This window comes from Pleuronectes platessa, chromosome 1 (assembly GCF_947347685.1).
Source record: "Pleuronectes platessa chromosome 1, fPlePla1.1, whole genome shotgun sequence".
Classification (NCBI taxonomy): Eukaryota; Metazoa; Chordata; class Actinopteri; order Pleuronectiformes; family Pleuronectidae; genus Pleuronectes; species Pleuronectes platessa.
The window spans coordinates 18,911,994-18,929,432 of record NC_070626.1 but is presented as its reverse complement, the minus strand read 5'-3'; the positions used below and the strand labels follow the sequence as shown (position 1 = coordinate 18,929,432).

Here is a 17,439-nt window from a genome sequence, read left to right as displayed (position 1 = left end):
GGACAGTTATCCTTCCCACAGAGAGGCGCAAATGAATGCTGCACACACAAAAGCTTCAAACCCTTTCAGTCCCCCCCCCCCCCCTTTTTTTTAGTTGTACCCCTTTTCAGTGATGCACAGGCCCTAACAGCATCCGGGCCTCCGTCTGCAGGCTGCTCCTCTTTTGGATTCCACCCTCCTGAACGTGGCCACTGATTGAGTCATGTCAATCAGGCCTCTGCGTAAAAAAGTTCAAGTTGGCGTCACGAGGCTGGAGGCGACTCAAAGCTGCCTCCTGCCAAAACACCCCCCACCCCAAATTACACCAGACTCTTTTATTATCTCTCGTATCCCCTTTAACTCCACTCGCACGCTATTTCCAACCTATTCATTTTTACAATCTCTTCTTCCCGTGAGAGCAGACACGTCGCAAATCCTCGAGATTCCTGCAGTCTGCATCTCGCGCTGCAAAAAAAAAAGAAGAAGAAGCTGTTCCATACGGGTCCATGCAGTTTTCTCCTTGTTGTTTTGTCTTTTGTCTTTTTTTTTTTTTCAATGAGGGAGACATGCTACTATACACAGCAACATGCGACATTGTTTAAAAGGCAGGTATGAGTGGCTGCCTCGGCTTATTGGAGGAAAGTGCAGAGGAAATGCCGTGTTACAGCACACCATATATTTTAGCAGCAGGGGGGGAGAGAGAAGGGGGGTGCATGTGGGGGAGCTGGGTCCTGGTCATGTAAGTCTACAATATCAGAATTGAGATTTTTTTTCGGGGGGGGTTGGCTCTTCAAAGGGATGTTGGCTATTGGATCTGGAGGAACGCCGCGTCCCATGGGTGCCTCATAACCTTTCAAACCTTTAAGTCAAAAGGCCTTCGGGAGAAAAGAAACAAAACAAAATAAAACCTATATATTTCATCAGCCATCTTCACTGTATATAACACGACATCAAGGAGGTGCTGCTCATGGTATCAGATGTGTGCAGTGTTGGGAAAATAAAAACAGACAGTGGGTTTTTATCGGCTCCACGCACCTCCATCCAGCACACGTCTGAAAAGAGGAGAAAGGAAATCCTCCGGTCGTTTTATTAACCCGGTTGTGTCTCATCTCTGACTTTAAGTCGTGGAGCCTGTGTGGACAGGGTTTGGATTCGGGGAGATGTGGCGTTTCTTCTGTGAAATCTGCATCGGAATTCACTGTATGGCTACATATAGGAGCAGGCTATCACATGCGTATTGTTTCAATAAACATGGCACGCTATGTGATCAGTGGAAGCTGCTACTTGTATTCAGTGGAGCAGGACTCTATATGGAGCTGTTTGCACAGAAAGTGTGCGCACTGAGAGTGAGGGATTGTCCATTTCCTCAGAGAATCAACAATAAAATTATCATAACAAAGAGCACTGACAGACACTAAGGTTGATTTTTCTTTTTGGGGGAATACAGTCTGTTCACTCGGAGGGGGACACGAGTCAAACACGCAAAGGGCTTTACGCAAAGATTATTAAGAAGAATAAACCAGAGACAAATCGCCGGTATTGAAATCCCTGATCAGGAAACATATCAGAACGAGACGAGACGTTGACCATCAGGGCTTCTTCTCTCAATGCCGGGATAACTCTGAGGCATAAATGTCAGATTGAGAGAAAACAGGCCGGAGCTGACCAAAAGCTCCATAATACAAGATCTGTCACATTTATTATTTAACAGAACCCACACATATTGACAACGTGTTCCCACTTTGTTTCGTAATAGATGTCACGATAACCTGTTTCCCCCATCATCACTCCACGTTACAGCCACACGTTACAACTCTTCCACTGGTTCTGCTGGTTCGGGATTGTAATCAGCTCCAAACAGCCGCGACACATCATGTAAAAATCGAATCAATCCGTGTAGAAAACAACGAGGCTTCAACAAGTATGTTTTTAACTGAACTTGCTTCGCACAACTCGTACAGTGTCTCTGAATTCCTCAATTCCAATAGAAATATAATAAAACATTTGTGCCACACGTGCCCTCACATCAGTGAAAACAATTGGATTATTTTATATCCATAACGATATTGTTATTAAGCGTTATAGTGAATTTTAACAAATATTTTGGAGCTGACAGTGAAGGCGACACAAACGTCTTTATCGTCTCACTCTCTTCTATTTTGTCATATTTTGTTTAGAAATTTGAGATTTACTTTTAAGAAATGAAGTTGAGTCTTAATTTTGCTTGATTTTAATCAAATGAATCAAATCATACACACATATGTGTTAGTTGAGGAATTACTCTTTCATTTAAGTTCTGCTATTCACCATCATCTGTGAATTTGTATTGTTTTTATAAATTGTAAACATAAAAAGAGACTGGGATGTGTCTAAATGCTGGGTTCAGGTTGAATCACGTTAAGTTTGTTAAAGTTTTTATTTAAAAAAAACGGAAGAGGGCTATTTAATATCAGCTCCTGTCTTTGTGGAAGTGGAATTAATCTTAATGGTGAAAATCGATAATTAACAATACAAACCCATTGTTATCTGATCATATTCAGGTGCAGCTGTAAGCTGTGTTTGTGATTTGAGTTCAGGCTGCAGTCACACCGTGGCAGCCTGCGTTCTTATTACAGTAGCAGCCTTTATACGTATTTTGCATACACACACACACACACACACACACACACACGCAGAAATCTCCTGTAAACGTGATTTAATTTTTGGACAAGTGTTTGTTCCAGTTGTTCGCAAACGCGACAGATGTTTGCCCCATCACTAGTGGACCGTGCACGAGAGTGGCACGTTTCCATTTCAGCCCGTGAACCCGCCGACAACTCATGTATGTTATGTATTTCAATAAGTTGCTCAAACGTAGAAATAAATTAACTTAGCAACTATATGGAAACGGTCCTCTGCCGCTTTTACGCAACCAAAATGACCGACGCACGGTGGAGAGAGGCAGAGTAAAACACAGCACGGTCGCTTATGTACTTTTAGTGGTCGAGGCATTTATTTAATCTTTCATTTAAAAATTAAAAAAACGGGTGAAAATGCTTTAAAAAGTGTAAAAAGATCAGCGGAGACGCGTCGTGCGCGGCGCGGGGGCTGCGCCGCGGCTACCGGCTCCACTGTTAACTTTCACAGTCTTCCGTCTAATCAAACTCTTACTTTCCGCTGTTCTTAATTCCATATTTTCAATTCCTGATCATTACTTTCCTCCTTTTTCTCTTCTCCTCTCCCCTTACTTGTATCTATCCATCCCTCCCTCCCTCGCTCGTCCTCCCTCCCTCCCTCCCTCTCTCTCCCGAGCTCTCTCCTTTGCTGAATCTTATTGATCCAGAAGGCGGCTAATTAGCCCTTCCCTTCGTGCCTGTGTAATGAAGCACATGCGCACTGAATTAATCACAGCCATTTTTTTTGCAGGAAACTAATTAGCAGGAATAAAGATCCAAAGAGTTTTTTCTTTTCAATCATCAGATCTCACTTTCACCTCTTCCTCGCTCCCTCTAACACAAGACTCATCGCCTGCTTTGCATCCAAATTATTTTTATATTGCCTTTAACAACTAATAGTACTTCGGTTCTCCTTTTTTTTTTCTCTCCTCCTCTACACTCCGCAACAACAATGATCTTTCTTTTGCCACCCTAAGCGCAAACTGACCAAAACGGGGACTGCCTTGATGGGATCTTTAGCTAAATCATCTCAATACTGGATTAAAACGCGAGGATCACAAAGCGGCAGCGAGAAATTGTAAGTTTCAACTTTGCGTTTGTCTCTTTTTCCCTCTTCTGTCTCCTCGATCCTGCTCCGCTCGCCTGTCTGAATCTCTCTGCCTATCTGCTGCTGCTGTCGCCGGCTACGTTTGTTACATGGTGACAATCTGCCCGGCGAACACAAGTTTTGATTTCATGCAAGTACTTTGGTTTATTCTCGGTGTGTTTTCCTCCTTTTCTGCCCGTATCGTTTTACCTGTGTTTACATCAGCGATCGTCCTCTCTCCTCCTCATGAATGGAAGACGAGAAAACGGGCAAAGGCAGCGATCCTCTCCAAAAAAAAAAACACACGAGCCAGCAGATCGCGGTGGAAAAACGCGGTTTCGAGACAAATGTGCGCGTTTCGCGGTGCTCGGGAGAAGGTGCGGAGGGTTCATCGGTGTCGAGAGACGTGTTTTGAGGCACACAAGGCGATAAGAGAAGAGAGAGGTGGGGTGGGGGTGGGGGGGAGCTGTGTTGAGCGGACGGAGAGAGGCAGCGGCGGCTCCACATGAGCGCAGCCCAGGAAAGGAGCTCCGAGTCCAGCCTGTGGGTCCGTGTGCGTCCGGCCAAAGAAGGAGCGCGGGCATCTCCCGATTTTTCTCATTTTTGGACAGATTTGACACTTGCGATGTCCAAACTGGGGGTGGGGGTGGGGGGGGGGAGCTGTTCCACACCGTCGCGTGGTTATAAAAAAAAATCCTCGCGTGGATAAACACATTTTTTTTTTTTTGTGCTCTTCTCCGATATACGTCTGTGTGTGAAATGTGGAGAGTCCCTCCGCCCTGCCTCAGTTCCCCTCAGCTACACTTTCCTCCCTCAGCGCACTTTGTCCACCTTTTCTCTTTTATTTCTCGCGGAAGGTTTTTCCTCTTTTCGAAGCTTATTTTAAGTCGTTCCCTCGCGAAGTCACATGCAGATCGATCGACATGTGTATACGTGTGTGTGTGCGTGTGTGCGTGCGTGCGTGCAGGGGCTGGCGAGCGCGTGTTTGCCTGTCTCCGTGTGTGTGTGTTGAGTTGGATTCGGTGTGTTGAGTGCGGGGGGGGGGGACGGATCCCCGGGTCTCCTGCGTGACAGCAGCGGGTCAGCAGGACCTCGCACGCGGGCAGACAGAGAGTGGGAGCCGCGTCTCTCGCAGCAGACATGTGGCTCAGGGAATAAAACACACACTCACACACACTCTGGATCTGCTGCCTCCAACTATACTTGGCTGCCGCATCAGACTTTCTAGAGAAGATTTTCTCTTTTCTTTATTCCCCGAGAAACGCTGACCTGAATGAAAAAAAAAAAACGCTGCCCTGTCAGTCCGACCTCCACCAGACATTACCATGCCAAAAGTTACTTGCTTAAACTTGTAGTATAATGTCCGGGATGAACCTATAGGTCACTGCTTGCATTTAGTAAGCACTTAGCATTTGCAGTATTGTTTTTTTTCGGGGTGTGTGGAGTTAAACTAAACATGATATCTAGGAAAACAAAACCCAGGCTGGCAGATAGAGCACATGCAGCCGGAACGGGCCCTTTTTAAACCAAAGATACACACGCTTCTCTATTTCTGTCTGTGTGCAACGTTACCAATCTCGCCACAACTGGATCTGATCGTGCACGGGGGGGAAATAATACAAAAACGGAGATGCAGTGGTTATCTTCATGTTTAGGTGCAATTGCAAAACAAAAGTCCCCCATAAATAGGATTAAAAAGAAAATGGCAAGCGATTTTTCCGAACGGGGTTGGAGCTATGATAATAATAGAAAACAGAAACAGAGAATAACAAGTCAGACGTGGATATTTTGTCGAGACACAGACGAGAAAGGAAAAAAGAGGTTTCGCAAACGAGCAAGAGAGGAGAGGATATGTGGGGGCAGAGAGGAAGGATGAGAAGCTGTGTGTGAGTGTGTGTTTTGGGGGAAGGGGGGGGGGGGGGTCAGACAGCAAGAAACAGGGGGGACAGGGGTCATAGAGTGAATGCAGAGATAAAAAAAAAAAGGGAAAGAAAAGAAAGACCCCCCCCCCTTGCAAACAGCCTAGGGAGGATGAGAAGAAGAGAGTGGGTCTGGCAAGTGTTTGGGGAGAAAAAGGGGTGATGGTAGTTGGTAGTGTGTGTGTGTGGGGGGGGGGGGGGGGGGAGCCACACAAAGCACTTGGTGTATGGTTGTCAGCATCTGCAGGATTATGACTTTAGTTTAGGACGGGAGGAAGGAAAATGCATTGGGTGTAATAAAAGTAAAAAATTAAGCGTTATAAGGCTGTCAGGGAGGGAGGGAGGGAGGGAGAGAAGGAGAGAGAGAGAGAGCGAGAGAGAGAGGGGCAGAAAATGGGGTGGGGAGCTGCGGGTAGGAGTGTTGAGGGGGGCTGGGCCGAGGGGTCAGATAGCCATGGGCCATCGAGGAGGAATCAGGGGAAGAGGTCAGATAAACAGATCCCTACCTTTCAGACTGGAGAGGAGCAGACGGGAGGAGATTAGCAGGAGGAGAAAGCGAGGAAACAGGCGTCACTGCCGAGGATTTTTAATCAGTGATTCACATTTAGCTCCTTCCGATCTCCTTTTTTTTATTTTGTAAGGATTTATACATGTTTCATAACCCCAGTGAATTTGTGCATCCGGCAAGTGTCATTCTGTGTGTGTGTTTGCATCCCAGTGTTTAGAGCTGCACGGTGCTGTATAGTGTATAGGACAGGTAGGGCTGCTGTGCCAAAACTGGAGTGATCTCCCTTCCTCCCCTGTCTGACAGTTAACACTCCTCTCCTCTTCCTCCTCCTCCCTCTCTCCGTCTTCTGTTACAAAACAAAGACAGCACAAATGTTTACTGTCATCTCACCTGTCTGATTCTCCTGGCTTGTCTCATTGTCATATGTATATGTTTAATTATTACACTTCCTTGGCAAAGGCATAGGAATGTCATTCATTTTTACGTATTGTATTTCAAATGTACGTCTGGCGTGGCCAACGACAGTATCTCCTCATCCCTGAGTCTGATAGTCGAAGGATTCTGTTCATGCTCAAGTGCCACCAGGGTGATGGCTTTTTTTACCACACACAGTATTTAAAACTAATATATTTGAAAAAAGACCATTTATGTGCTTTATTGTGAATTAATTATTTGTGATCAGAGTTATTTCTTCTTTTTTTTTTACTTAATTTGCATCAAGGAATGATTCAATTTACTTATTTTCTAAGATTTAAAACATATTTACGATTTTTACAAATCAACACCATTTATGTGCAGAGAGGTTATTTACCACAACTGAGGGGAAAATTGCAAAATGTGCACGATTGTTTACATAAATTAAAATGATTCTTCATATTTTTAATTCATACAATAATTTGAATTAATTCTATTAGAATTTATTAAAATTAATTTTGATTTGGTTATTTTATCTTTATGACACCTGGCAGCTGTCCAAACCGTTACATGTATCGTCATGAAAAATAGGCAAAATTATGAATGTGTTGTATATCACTTTATTTCAATATAAAAAAATATCTATACTTTATTTGTTAGGGTGTGCATTTAGTGTTTTAACATGATTCCAGTGATATGACCAATCAAATGTATATAGTGGAATTACTGTGTGCTGTGATTTGTACGAGTATTCATAACATGAAGGTCGTGTTTGGTGCTGTGAGGCTTCGGTGTGTTGACGGTTTATACTGTGGATCTGTGCAGGTGCTGCTGATCCTTCCACTGCTAGTGCTCGGTCCTTGTCTATTACCATATTAGATGACAGGTTCACTCGGAGTATTCAGATGTCATTCGACTGCGTGAGTGGGAATAGCACGTCCAATCGGAGAAACGAGATAAAGGGGTCGCAGTCGTCATGGATAGGCTTGTTTCATGGTTTTGGGGGGGGGGGGGGTGAACGGCTAGAAAATGGGAGACAGCGCCTCTGGCTGTCATAACCCCTCCCTCCCTCCCTCTCATTCTCTATACGTCTCTGCATATCTCTCTCCTTTAGTCCCACCTTTCCGTGCTCGGCCACTGGGCTCGTACAGTCCATGTCCTCGGTCGCAGAGAGCCCTCTTTGGGTGAACAGTAGTCTGTGACCGCAGCACAGATTCAATACATCATAGGTTGTTGTGTCACACACGGTGTCTGCACACAGAAGGCAAAAATCCACAAATTTATGTCCCTATAATCTAAAAAAGACAAATATTATAATTGTTATTGTAATAAATGACCATTTATTACAATAACAATTATAATATTTGTTCCAGTCACTTTAAATTCTCTCCTTTCTATTGTACACCGTTTGTTCTGTGAGTCCTCCATGAACAGCTCTACCTTTGTGTGGATGCGGCACCTCTGAAATCAGAGAAGGATGTAAATTCTGCCCTGTATCGTCTGCTCGCTCCATTTGCTGCGTGGAGACGGAGGCCGGTCGACACAAATGATGGCCTTGAAGTTGACGTGTGGTTTTGAATACGCGTGGTCGTGCGGCGAGGACCAGTTCTTCCAGTTGTCCTGCAGCCGAGGCCGGCGTGCGTGTCATGCTATCATAAAGGAGCAGGCGGTGGGTGGGATCTCGGCTCGGCACGGGGGTGAGCGAGAGAGGGGGGAAAGGAGAGTGGAAGAGATGACTGTCACGCTCAGGTGTGTGTGTGTGTGTGTGTGTGTGTGTGTGTGTGTGTGTGTGTGTGTGTGTGTGTGTGTGTGTGTGTGTGTGTGTGTGTGTGTGTGTGTGTGTGTGTGTGTGTGTGTGTGTGTGTGTGTGTGTGTGCGCACGCATGCTTGTGGTGTGTATGAATTCAAGCATCTTATCCTTAACCCCCACAGACCCAAATGTTGAAGAGGCCTGCTGTGTATGGACAAAAAGCAGCCCCCCCCCCTCCCCTTCATTTTTTTTAAAGAAATGAAAAATTCCCTTCTCTCTCATCTTTTCTTCCCCTTCTTCAATGTCATGTTTTATCTTTTTTGAGATAAAGTTGGCAGGGGTTTTTGTGGTTTGCTCTTTCACATGTTATTGTGTTGACAATCTTGGTTAAATCCTAGGGGTAGACTAGATTTACGACTAAGAAGATGCGCACGTGTCATATGCATCTGCACAGGCACATTCTGATTTGTGTGCTCGCCGGTTGTATGAAAAAATGTAATGTGTTTTGAATGTGTCACACCGAGGCCTTGCTGTGATGCACTCGTGTATTTCTATTCATCATTTTTATTAATTTCGGACTAATTTAGTGTTGATATTCAGACACTGGGCATATGTTGTGATAGCATTGCTTATATTATCCAGCAGTCATACACGGTATAGAAAAACAGTGAGAAAAAATATTTTCTTCACCTTTAATGAAGGGAATTCACAAGCTATAGCAGAGCTGAAGACAATAACATGCCACACAAATTTATATAAATTAGTGTTTGACTGCTAACAATAAATTAATGCTGTTAATAGAAGGGGGTTATAATGTGTGTGTGTTTGTCCTTAACTAGAATCTCAATATTGCTTCTGTAATAAATGTACACCATCAGTTCTGCTGCTTGTGAGGTAGCAGGGTTGTAACAGTGATGAAGACGGCTGTGCTCCTGCGTTACTGTATCGACTACGAGTAGAAGACCTGTGTGATGCATGCGTGCCCTGGTAGTACCGTAAACCATCCGTGTGTGTGTGTGTGTGTGTGTGTGTGTGTGTGTGTGTGTGTGTGTGTGAGAGAGTGAGTGAGTGAGTGTGCGTAGCGTGGCAGCTACTACTCCCTGTGTATCTGTGCTATTTGGGGCCGCGGCAGCTAGCTCCAGTGCTCAGGGATGGGGGAAACAACGGTTTTGTGTGTGTGTACATGTGCCAGAGGCGGCCCAGGCCGGTGTGACAGGGACCACTCCGAGGGCTGCAGAATTGAACTGAGCTGCACCACAGCCCCCCTATAGGCCCGCCCCTCTCCTGGACCCTGGAGGCCAGCATTCCACCCTCCGCACTGGCGCTTATCATCACAAAGGACAGAATGCATAAAACATGGAGGACGCTTAGACAGAGGCGGCCCAGGTCGCCTTTCTCTCCCCACGCTGAGCCCTGGAACAATGCGTGGGCCCCTCTGGCCTGTGACTCTGACGACACACACGCCGTCTTTTTATCCTCCCCTATTTCTTTGTCATCCTCTTCCTCTTCCTCTATGTTACTGTGCTCTGTGGAGTGATAACTGCCCTCGCATTGTTTATCTGTGTCTGTGAAATCTGCTTTGTGTAACTGAAATGTAAGAGTGTGTGTGCGTGTGTGTACGTGGGTGGGTGTGTTTGAGGCAGAGTGACAAGTTTAAATTATTGACAGTGCCTCAGCTGAATGGTATCTCCCATATTATGCACTCTGTTACCCATTGTAGAAATACAGTTTTATGTTCCGTGAATATATAAAGATAAGATATTCACAGATTGACACGGAAGGTGAACATAAACAATTAAAAATCATTTTATTCGTTGGAAGAAATCACATTTCCTGTAAAAGAGGACACACTGTACTGCAGATAGGAGATCTGCGTTTCACACTATCAGCAAGGCTCCTCTTCACTAATTTACAGCCAGGTCACTCGATGATGCAACATCGCAGCTTGTATTAGCAGCAAATACAGAGTGTGTTTGTATAATCAAGCTCTGAGCTCCCCTGTCGGTCAGGGTGCCGGGGCTGGTTTTAGAAAGACCAGATAAAGAGCTGTGTGAAAGTGATATGATGAATATTCCGCTGCTGTAGATGCCATATTCTTTTTAATCCTGCCAGTCATTCTCCTCTGCTACTCCCAAAACATCCACAGTACTAACAATGCTGCAGATTGACAGTATTTGACGGGGTAGTTTATTTATTTTCTGCTTCATACATATGTTGAGTGTTTTTTCTCTCCTCCCCAAGTAGGATGATATTTTATTTCTGTTTGCAGATCTTGGTTAAAGCTCAGCTCAGATTGAGATCGCACTGATTTTAATTTCCTTCTCTGTGTGTGCTCTGCATCCACCCGGTGACTGTGTGACAAACAGCGGTGGGGTCTGTATCTGTCTGTAAGTGTCGTCTGATAGCCGGGCTGCAGGAATGTACTGCTAGGATGTGCTGGACCCCAGCAGGTCTATGGCACTTCCTCTCTGTGTACCTCACAGCTTATCCTCCTCAGGATTATAGAGAGAAGAAAAGAAAGCAGTGCGATGGCAGGAGCACCCTTTCCCTCTCACACCCTCTCCTCCTCTCCTTTTTTTTTTTTTACAATTCACACACGCACAAAAAAAAATCTCAACAAAAAGTGTAATTCACTTGCAAATGTGTAGTAGCCCGTCCATGTTCCCAGGGGAGGAAAGAGAGAGGGAGAGAGAGACAGGGAGAGAAGGGAAGGGAGGGGCAGACATGGTAAGACACAGAGAGGAGGCTGCAGTGTGTTCCAGGGCTGAGGTGAGGCTACCGATTGCTTCTTCCTGGTCAGGAAAAGCAGCCGACTCCATCTGCTCACTGATGGATGGGGCTCATGTGCCTATATGGTTTTTATAGTGTCAGTAACAACACTGAGTGTGCAGGAGAGAGAGCAGGAGACGGCTGTTGCCAGGCAGTAGGTGTATAAGTTGCAACTCGCTATTTGTCATTACCTTCTCCTGAGGTGGCCCGCTGTTGTTCGCTCAGCCCCAGGCGACTGATCTGCCAGCAGTGAAGGGGTTAAGAAGCAGGGATAGCCCTCTTTTGTCTCTGCGGCCCTCTTTGCCATTGTTGTGGTGGAATTGAGTTCGGTGCACCTCACTTGACCACAGCAAAGCAATAAAATGGCCTCTAAGTGCTGTAGCCTCTGTAGTCCTCTGATGTCAGCTCTCCTCCGGCTTCTGCCGCTGTATTTTCCTTTTTTCCCAAACAACACATGGGCAACCTTTTTTTATCATTTGCTCGTCTGAGGTCAAGTTCACACTCCTCTTACTACTCTTTTTATGGAAAGTACCTCACTTCCTACTCTTTGTTTGCGTTCAAACATAAAATCCATTTAGGATTAGACCATATTATATATATATATATATATATTTATATTTAAAGGGTTGTGAATATTGCCACCTGTAGTGCTGACAGCATGCTGTCCTTAAAAAGCACATTTGAGGATTCACACATTTCACGCTTTTAATGATCTATGAAAATGATTTTAAGCATTTATTAGAGCGTTTGCATTCAGCAGGATGATGACATTACTGTGTTTTTATAACTCTGCGAGCATGTCGAATGAAGTCCTGCTGTTATAGCTCCTGGATGATCCAGAGTCACCTCACTTCTTTAGCTATGCACTGTTATTTCACAGTTTTTCTGTTGGCATTATTGATGGAAATAATACGTATGATACATTTCTTTTTCCTCAGTCGGAGGATGTGCTATTATAATGTGGTGTTGGTGGAGGTGGTGGTGTGTTTGATTGCACAGATGATTGTTTATAGCAGAGTCCCACCTCTGCAGACATTGTAATTAAAAAGAAGATATACTGCACGAGCGTCTGTCGCCATCCCATCTCATCTCGTCAAATAAGCGGCTGGCGGTTGCAGTGAGCATGTCAGTGGATTTATGAACGATTTCTGATTGGCCGGATTATAATTGGCACTGTCCCGAGTGCAAACCATTTATGCCAGGTGTCACACAGGCGGCATTAAACGTTGCGCCAAACTGCAATTAAACCAACATTTCCTCAAAGCCACAACATTACACCTCGGCATTATTCTGAAAGGTGTCTCCGTGCTGTGTGTGCCTTCGCCTCAGCCCTCTCTTCTTCTCCTCCTCCCGAAGCACGTGTCATTTCCTCTCTGGCTCCCACTGTACCTACAACAAATGCTCTTCCTCATTTTCCCTGTGTTAAATGAACAAACATGAGGACCTCAGTGCCTCCATAATAAATTGATTAGAGAGAGGCAGACTCCCACACAGCAACACCAAAAACTAGATATGTACTGTGTGTGTGTGTGTGTGTGTGTGTGTGTGTGTGTGTGTGTGTGTTTAGCCTGAGGAGGAATAGACATGCTTCTTTTCTCCCTAACACACACACACACACACACACACTTACACAAAGCAAGTAAAACATGTATATTCATCCGGTTTAAAGGCGTTTCTCGTCAGCCGGTCCTCGTGCTCCCACCTCTCTGGCAGGCCACGCTCTAACTGCTGGTTTGCACCGGTCGCTGATGTCTCGTGACAGCGACAGTGCCGCGGCGTTTACATATTCGACACGGAGCCCTCTGTGATTGTTTGGTTTTCCTTCTGACGTTCACTGCCACGGAGCAGAGATTTGGTTTAGGCTGGAGCAGAGGGGGGGGGGGGGTCCCATGGGGCTGACACAGGGCTAGACGGCCGTGACAGACCGGTGACCTCGGCTTTGTGACGTCACTCGCCTCGTCTGGTCACCATGGCATTCATTTTCCCTACTGTTTAATGAATGAAGATGAGGAGGGGCTGTTTTTTTTTTTTTCATGCAGCCATGGGTGATGTTCTGGTGAAGGCCCCAATACAAACAGGAGAAGGCCATATGCTGAATAATGATTATGCCTTGAGTTTAAAACAAGCCTTCTGTCACCTTATCTATCACCTGCAAGTTTCTCACGCTTCATTTCTAAGTCTAATTAAAGGGACATTTACTTCTATTTTGCTAGCAGGGCCGGATATTTGACTCCTCTGTTTAATTCAGATGGTAAGACCTTGACTGCGGGTATTGTTGTGTGAAGCACTAAAACAAAACACACTCTAACCACATATAGGAAGTCTCTCTGAGGTAAGAGCTGGGTTTAAAACGGATACTAACTGTTACAACAGCTCTCTCCCCTTTTCAAGTCTTTTCCTCTCTTTTGCTTCCATTTTATTCTCCCTCATGGCAACGTTTAAGCACTTCTCCCCCCGCGCCCTTCTAAATCATGCACATTTTGATAGTAATATAAATGAAATGGCCTCAGAGATCGGGGGGTTTAATCTGGGCAGCGTATCCTCTGCAGAGTGAATGTTGTCGCTGCAACTCAAGTGCACATGGAGGAGCGTGGCTGTAAAACAGGCTTTTTGTTGGAGCCAGGTGTTTCCTCATGTTGGATCATGCCCCGATCGGGTACAACAGGCCACACGGCAGGTGAGAGCCGTGTTTTTATTGCCGATGGCTTTTTTTCCGTGCTGTGGTCCTCCTGTGCCACCAGCAAAGCTCAGAAAACATTGCCCACGTGGGTTTAGGATATGCACAGGAAGAATGCCTAGTGTGGTGGAGCCGGAGCAGGACAAGTGTGCAGATGACCAAGCCTATGTTGACACTGGAGAGAATATGGGTTTGGTGGAGGGAGAGAGAAGAGAGGAGCAGTGGTCATATCGGCGGGAGGTAGGGAGGTAGGGAGGGCACAGACACCAGTTTCATCACTTCCTTCCTTAATAGTGTTTTTTTTTTTTGTTTAATTCGCCATTTAAAACAACAGTAGATAGAAGAGGAAGCGTTGCAATAAGGCAGAAGTAAATTTATACTATCCTCTAGGAAAGTCATAAGGCATGGAAACTCAGAAAGTGTGTAAAATATAAAAGTTGTCTCATCTTGTTAAACATTGTGTAAATTGTGTCTGCCTCTGTCTAATCTACCACCTGGCTTTACCCTGCAACAGATAAAACACTACAGGGTACATTAAACAAACCTGTATGTTTGACCCTGGTCGTGACAGAACGCTAGTTTCTCACACTTTTTGTAGACCCCCCTGGCTCTGTGTGTGTGTGTGTGTGTGTGTGTGTGTGTGTGTGTGCGTGCGTGTGTGTGTGTGTGTGTGTGTACACGCACACGTGCAGATGGATGCATGATTGGTTCACAGTTTATCTAGGTCTTTCCTGTCTTCCTGGTTGAACTTTTATTCGAGAAAAACAACAGACTGACACCTGCACCCTCGGCTTTGTTGAGCCTCAGCCCTGTGGTCAGGGCAAAATGTACTTTCACATGACAGACGCCTGTGTGGGCCTGCAACAGGAAGCCTGGCTACACTGCGTTTCACAATCTCTCCAGAAACAAGAAGCGAGTTACCCACACTATTCATTGTGTGTAATGGATGCCAGCTTGCCTGTAGTGGGTACGAGCACGAGGCGAGGGGAGGGGGTACCCCGGCGTAAGTGGACCCCTGGGACCTCCTGGAGGGGTAGAGGTGTGGCGAACGTCTGTTTTGGGCATGGCTTGTGTCAGCCTGTTTAGCGTTTGCCTGTGAGGGCATTTATATGCAAATGCTAAACAACCTATTGGGGTGGCTAATTACAACAGGGCTTTTGTGTGTGCCAGGCAGTGAGAAGCAGGGAGTTTCTAGCATGCCAGGCCTGGACTTCCCCTGCTTGTTTACTCATTGTCTTTCCTTATTACCCCCTCATTGACACTCCCCTTTTGTGTGGCTGTGTGTCGTTTGCCTGCACGCTGGCTCCTCCCCTTGTGGTGTCGGAGTTAATGTAGTAGATTAAAGAGGCAGCACTCTGGCCCTGTTTACTTCCTCTTTCATCTGCTGGCCCTGCTCAGCTCTGCTCTGCAGCCATCCCTCCTGGAGCTCGTGTCTAGCCACCACCCCATTCAGGAAGGATTCAGACTCGTAGTAGTACTCCCTCTCTCCTACAACTAATGCTCAGCTAATTACTCTGGGTGCTAAAAATGCATTTAGGTCAGGCTCTAATGTAATGCAAATTTATGAGCAGGCAGAAGCAAATATTAACTTGTAGAGTCACTGATAGTCATTGGCTGGGGACAAAGGTACACCTCCCTAACTGTCAAATCTGAAGGTTTTACGTGCTCTCTGTGTCGCTGCCTTTTTTTTTCTTCTTTTTTCGCTTTGTTGTCAGAGATCTAAGGACGGTGACAGCAGGATGCACGGAAAATGTTCCAGCTCTACTGTATATGTTCCTGTTTAAAAATATACCTGCCGTTACACAAAACCGTAGATGGTGCAACTGAGCCCACATACAAGGCCCTATTTTTACTGTCATACAGAACCAGAGTCTGAAATATGAGTCTTTTCCTGTTGTTGCAAACAAAATATCATTATTTGTATTCGTGAAACCACAATCGGGCGCTTGTGTTAAAAGGTGTGAATACTGTTTTTGTTAATTAAAGAACATTAGCAATTCTGCAAGCGAGGCAACTTGCACACACTTCAGAATGGCTTTATGACTTCATGTTATCATCCGGTGTACCTGATAAGAATGAGAATCAGGTTTTCTTTGCCAAGTAGGTTAACACATACAAAGAATTTGTTGTGGTGTGTTGGAGCAAGCAAGATTATAAAAAATATGCAAACAGGAGACTGTATTAAAACATCACCGGAGAAGAGGATGTGTGAAATATGAACAAAAGATATTTACTATTTCACGTATGTCTTGGATTTCTCCTTTAATCCTCAGACGCATGGATTAGTTAGAAAGTTAAGTCAGATGAGTTAGAAAGTTAGTTAGTTGTACAGCAGAGCTCCATTGGCAGAGGAGTTGGAGTTTTTCACTGTGTTTGTGTTAGTATATCTTACTATGTCTTGCCACCTCTATATTTTTCAATCTCTGCTGAATACACATCCATATCAAACTGGCCCTGCCGCATTCCTGGGAAATTATTTGTCTTGTGCTAAAACAAAGAGAGAGGAACCGAGCAGAAACACGGGCTTAGTGTTGCCTCTCACTCGGTTTTACTGCTTCACTTTTAGTGTGTGTTCCGTGGTTTGCCACCACTTGTGCCCACTTACTACGCCAATTACACCCCCCACTTTCATGTGTTCCCCCCTCCGACATACATATAGGCTGACACACACTCATGCGTACATACACATGGGGGGGGGGGGGGGGGGGAGGCTAGGAAGCCGAGCTGGATCAAAAGGTCGAGTGTGAGGGAGTCAGGGCACCTCGTAGAAAACAGCTGCCCCTCGCTGTCTCTGCTTCTCACCCCCGGCCTGACAGCAGCCAGAAATATGAGGCCTCTCCAGACCTCTGTCCTGGGAAACAAGGACGGGACAGCACACATCCACTCAGGAAAGCTTTTGTCTCTGCTCCCTCTCTCTCGCTCGCCCCGGCTCGCTCAGACACACAAAGAAGAAAGAAAGCCATTTGTCTCCGCTCATTCACTCCTTCTGCCGCAAATAGAAATCTTCGTTTCACATGTGCACTCCCTCTGCCACCCTCACAAAACCGTTTAATTATCACATGCTTGATTTCTCTTTATTGTCTGTTTGTTAAACTCTTTCATTAGCTGTTTTAGTCAATTTGGTGCAATTTGTCTGTCAATCTCACTCTGCGTTTGCCTTTCTCTGCGCTTCCCTCCGTGCCCTCAACATTGTGCCGGCTCTTTCTGTGACCCGGTCCTCCCTCGACGCCTGTCTCCCACCTTCCCTCACCACACGTCTGGGATTTCTCTCCCTGTGCTGTTGCCTGTCCAGCGTGTTCAAACCCTGACAGAGTTGAGAAAGGCATTCAGCTCCCTAATCCGGGCTCCCTCTATCAGGAATGCTAATACATGTGATTGTGTGACCCGCCGAGGCCCGGCAACATCTGCAGGAGCCTATGGCGAGCCCCCACCCTCACACACCCACCCTGCCCCCTGCCTTTGAGCGTTCACTCGCTGCCATTATTTCATTGTTTCACTTCACGCCTGTGACTGGGCAGTGCAGTTAACCCTCTGTGGCTCAGGCCAGGCCGGCTGCAGCTATGCACACAGGGCCAGAGGGGTGCTGAGCACAGGCCTTCCTGCCTGCCCATCTGGACCCCTCCACACGGCTCTGTTTACTTATGCATTCCACGAGGAGTCAAATGCATTTGTGCGTTCATAT

General features: G+C 45.8%; 1 protein-coding gene across 1 annotated transcript in view; it reads left to right on the top strand.

Moving 5' to 3' along the window:
• The first annotated feature begins 3,279 nt into the window (after positions 1–3,279).
• Positions 3,280–17,439, top strand: part of zfhx3b (zinc finger homeobox 3b) — a 134,176-nt gene continuing 120,016 nt past the window's right edge. Inside the window, exon 1 of the mRNA XM_053427309.1 lies at positions 3,280–3,711. The gene's annotated coding sequence lies outside the window, so the exon portion shown is untranslated. The remainder of the gene's footprint in view (positions 3,712–17,439) is intronic.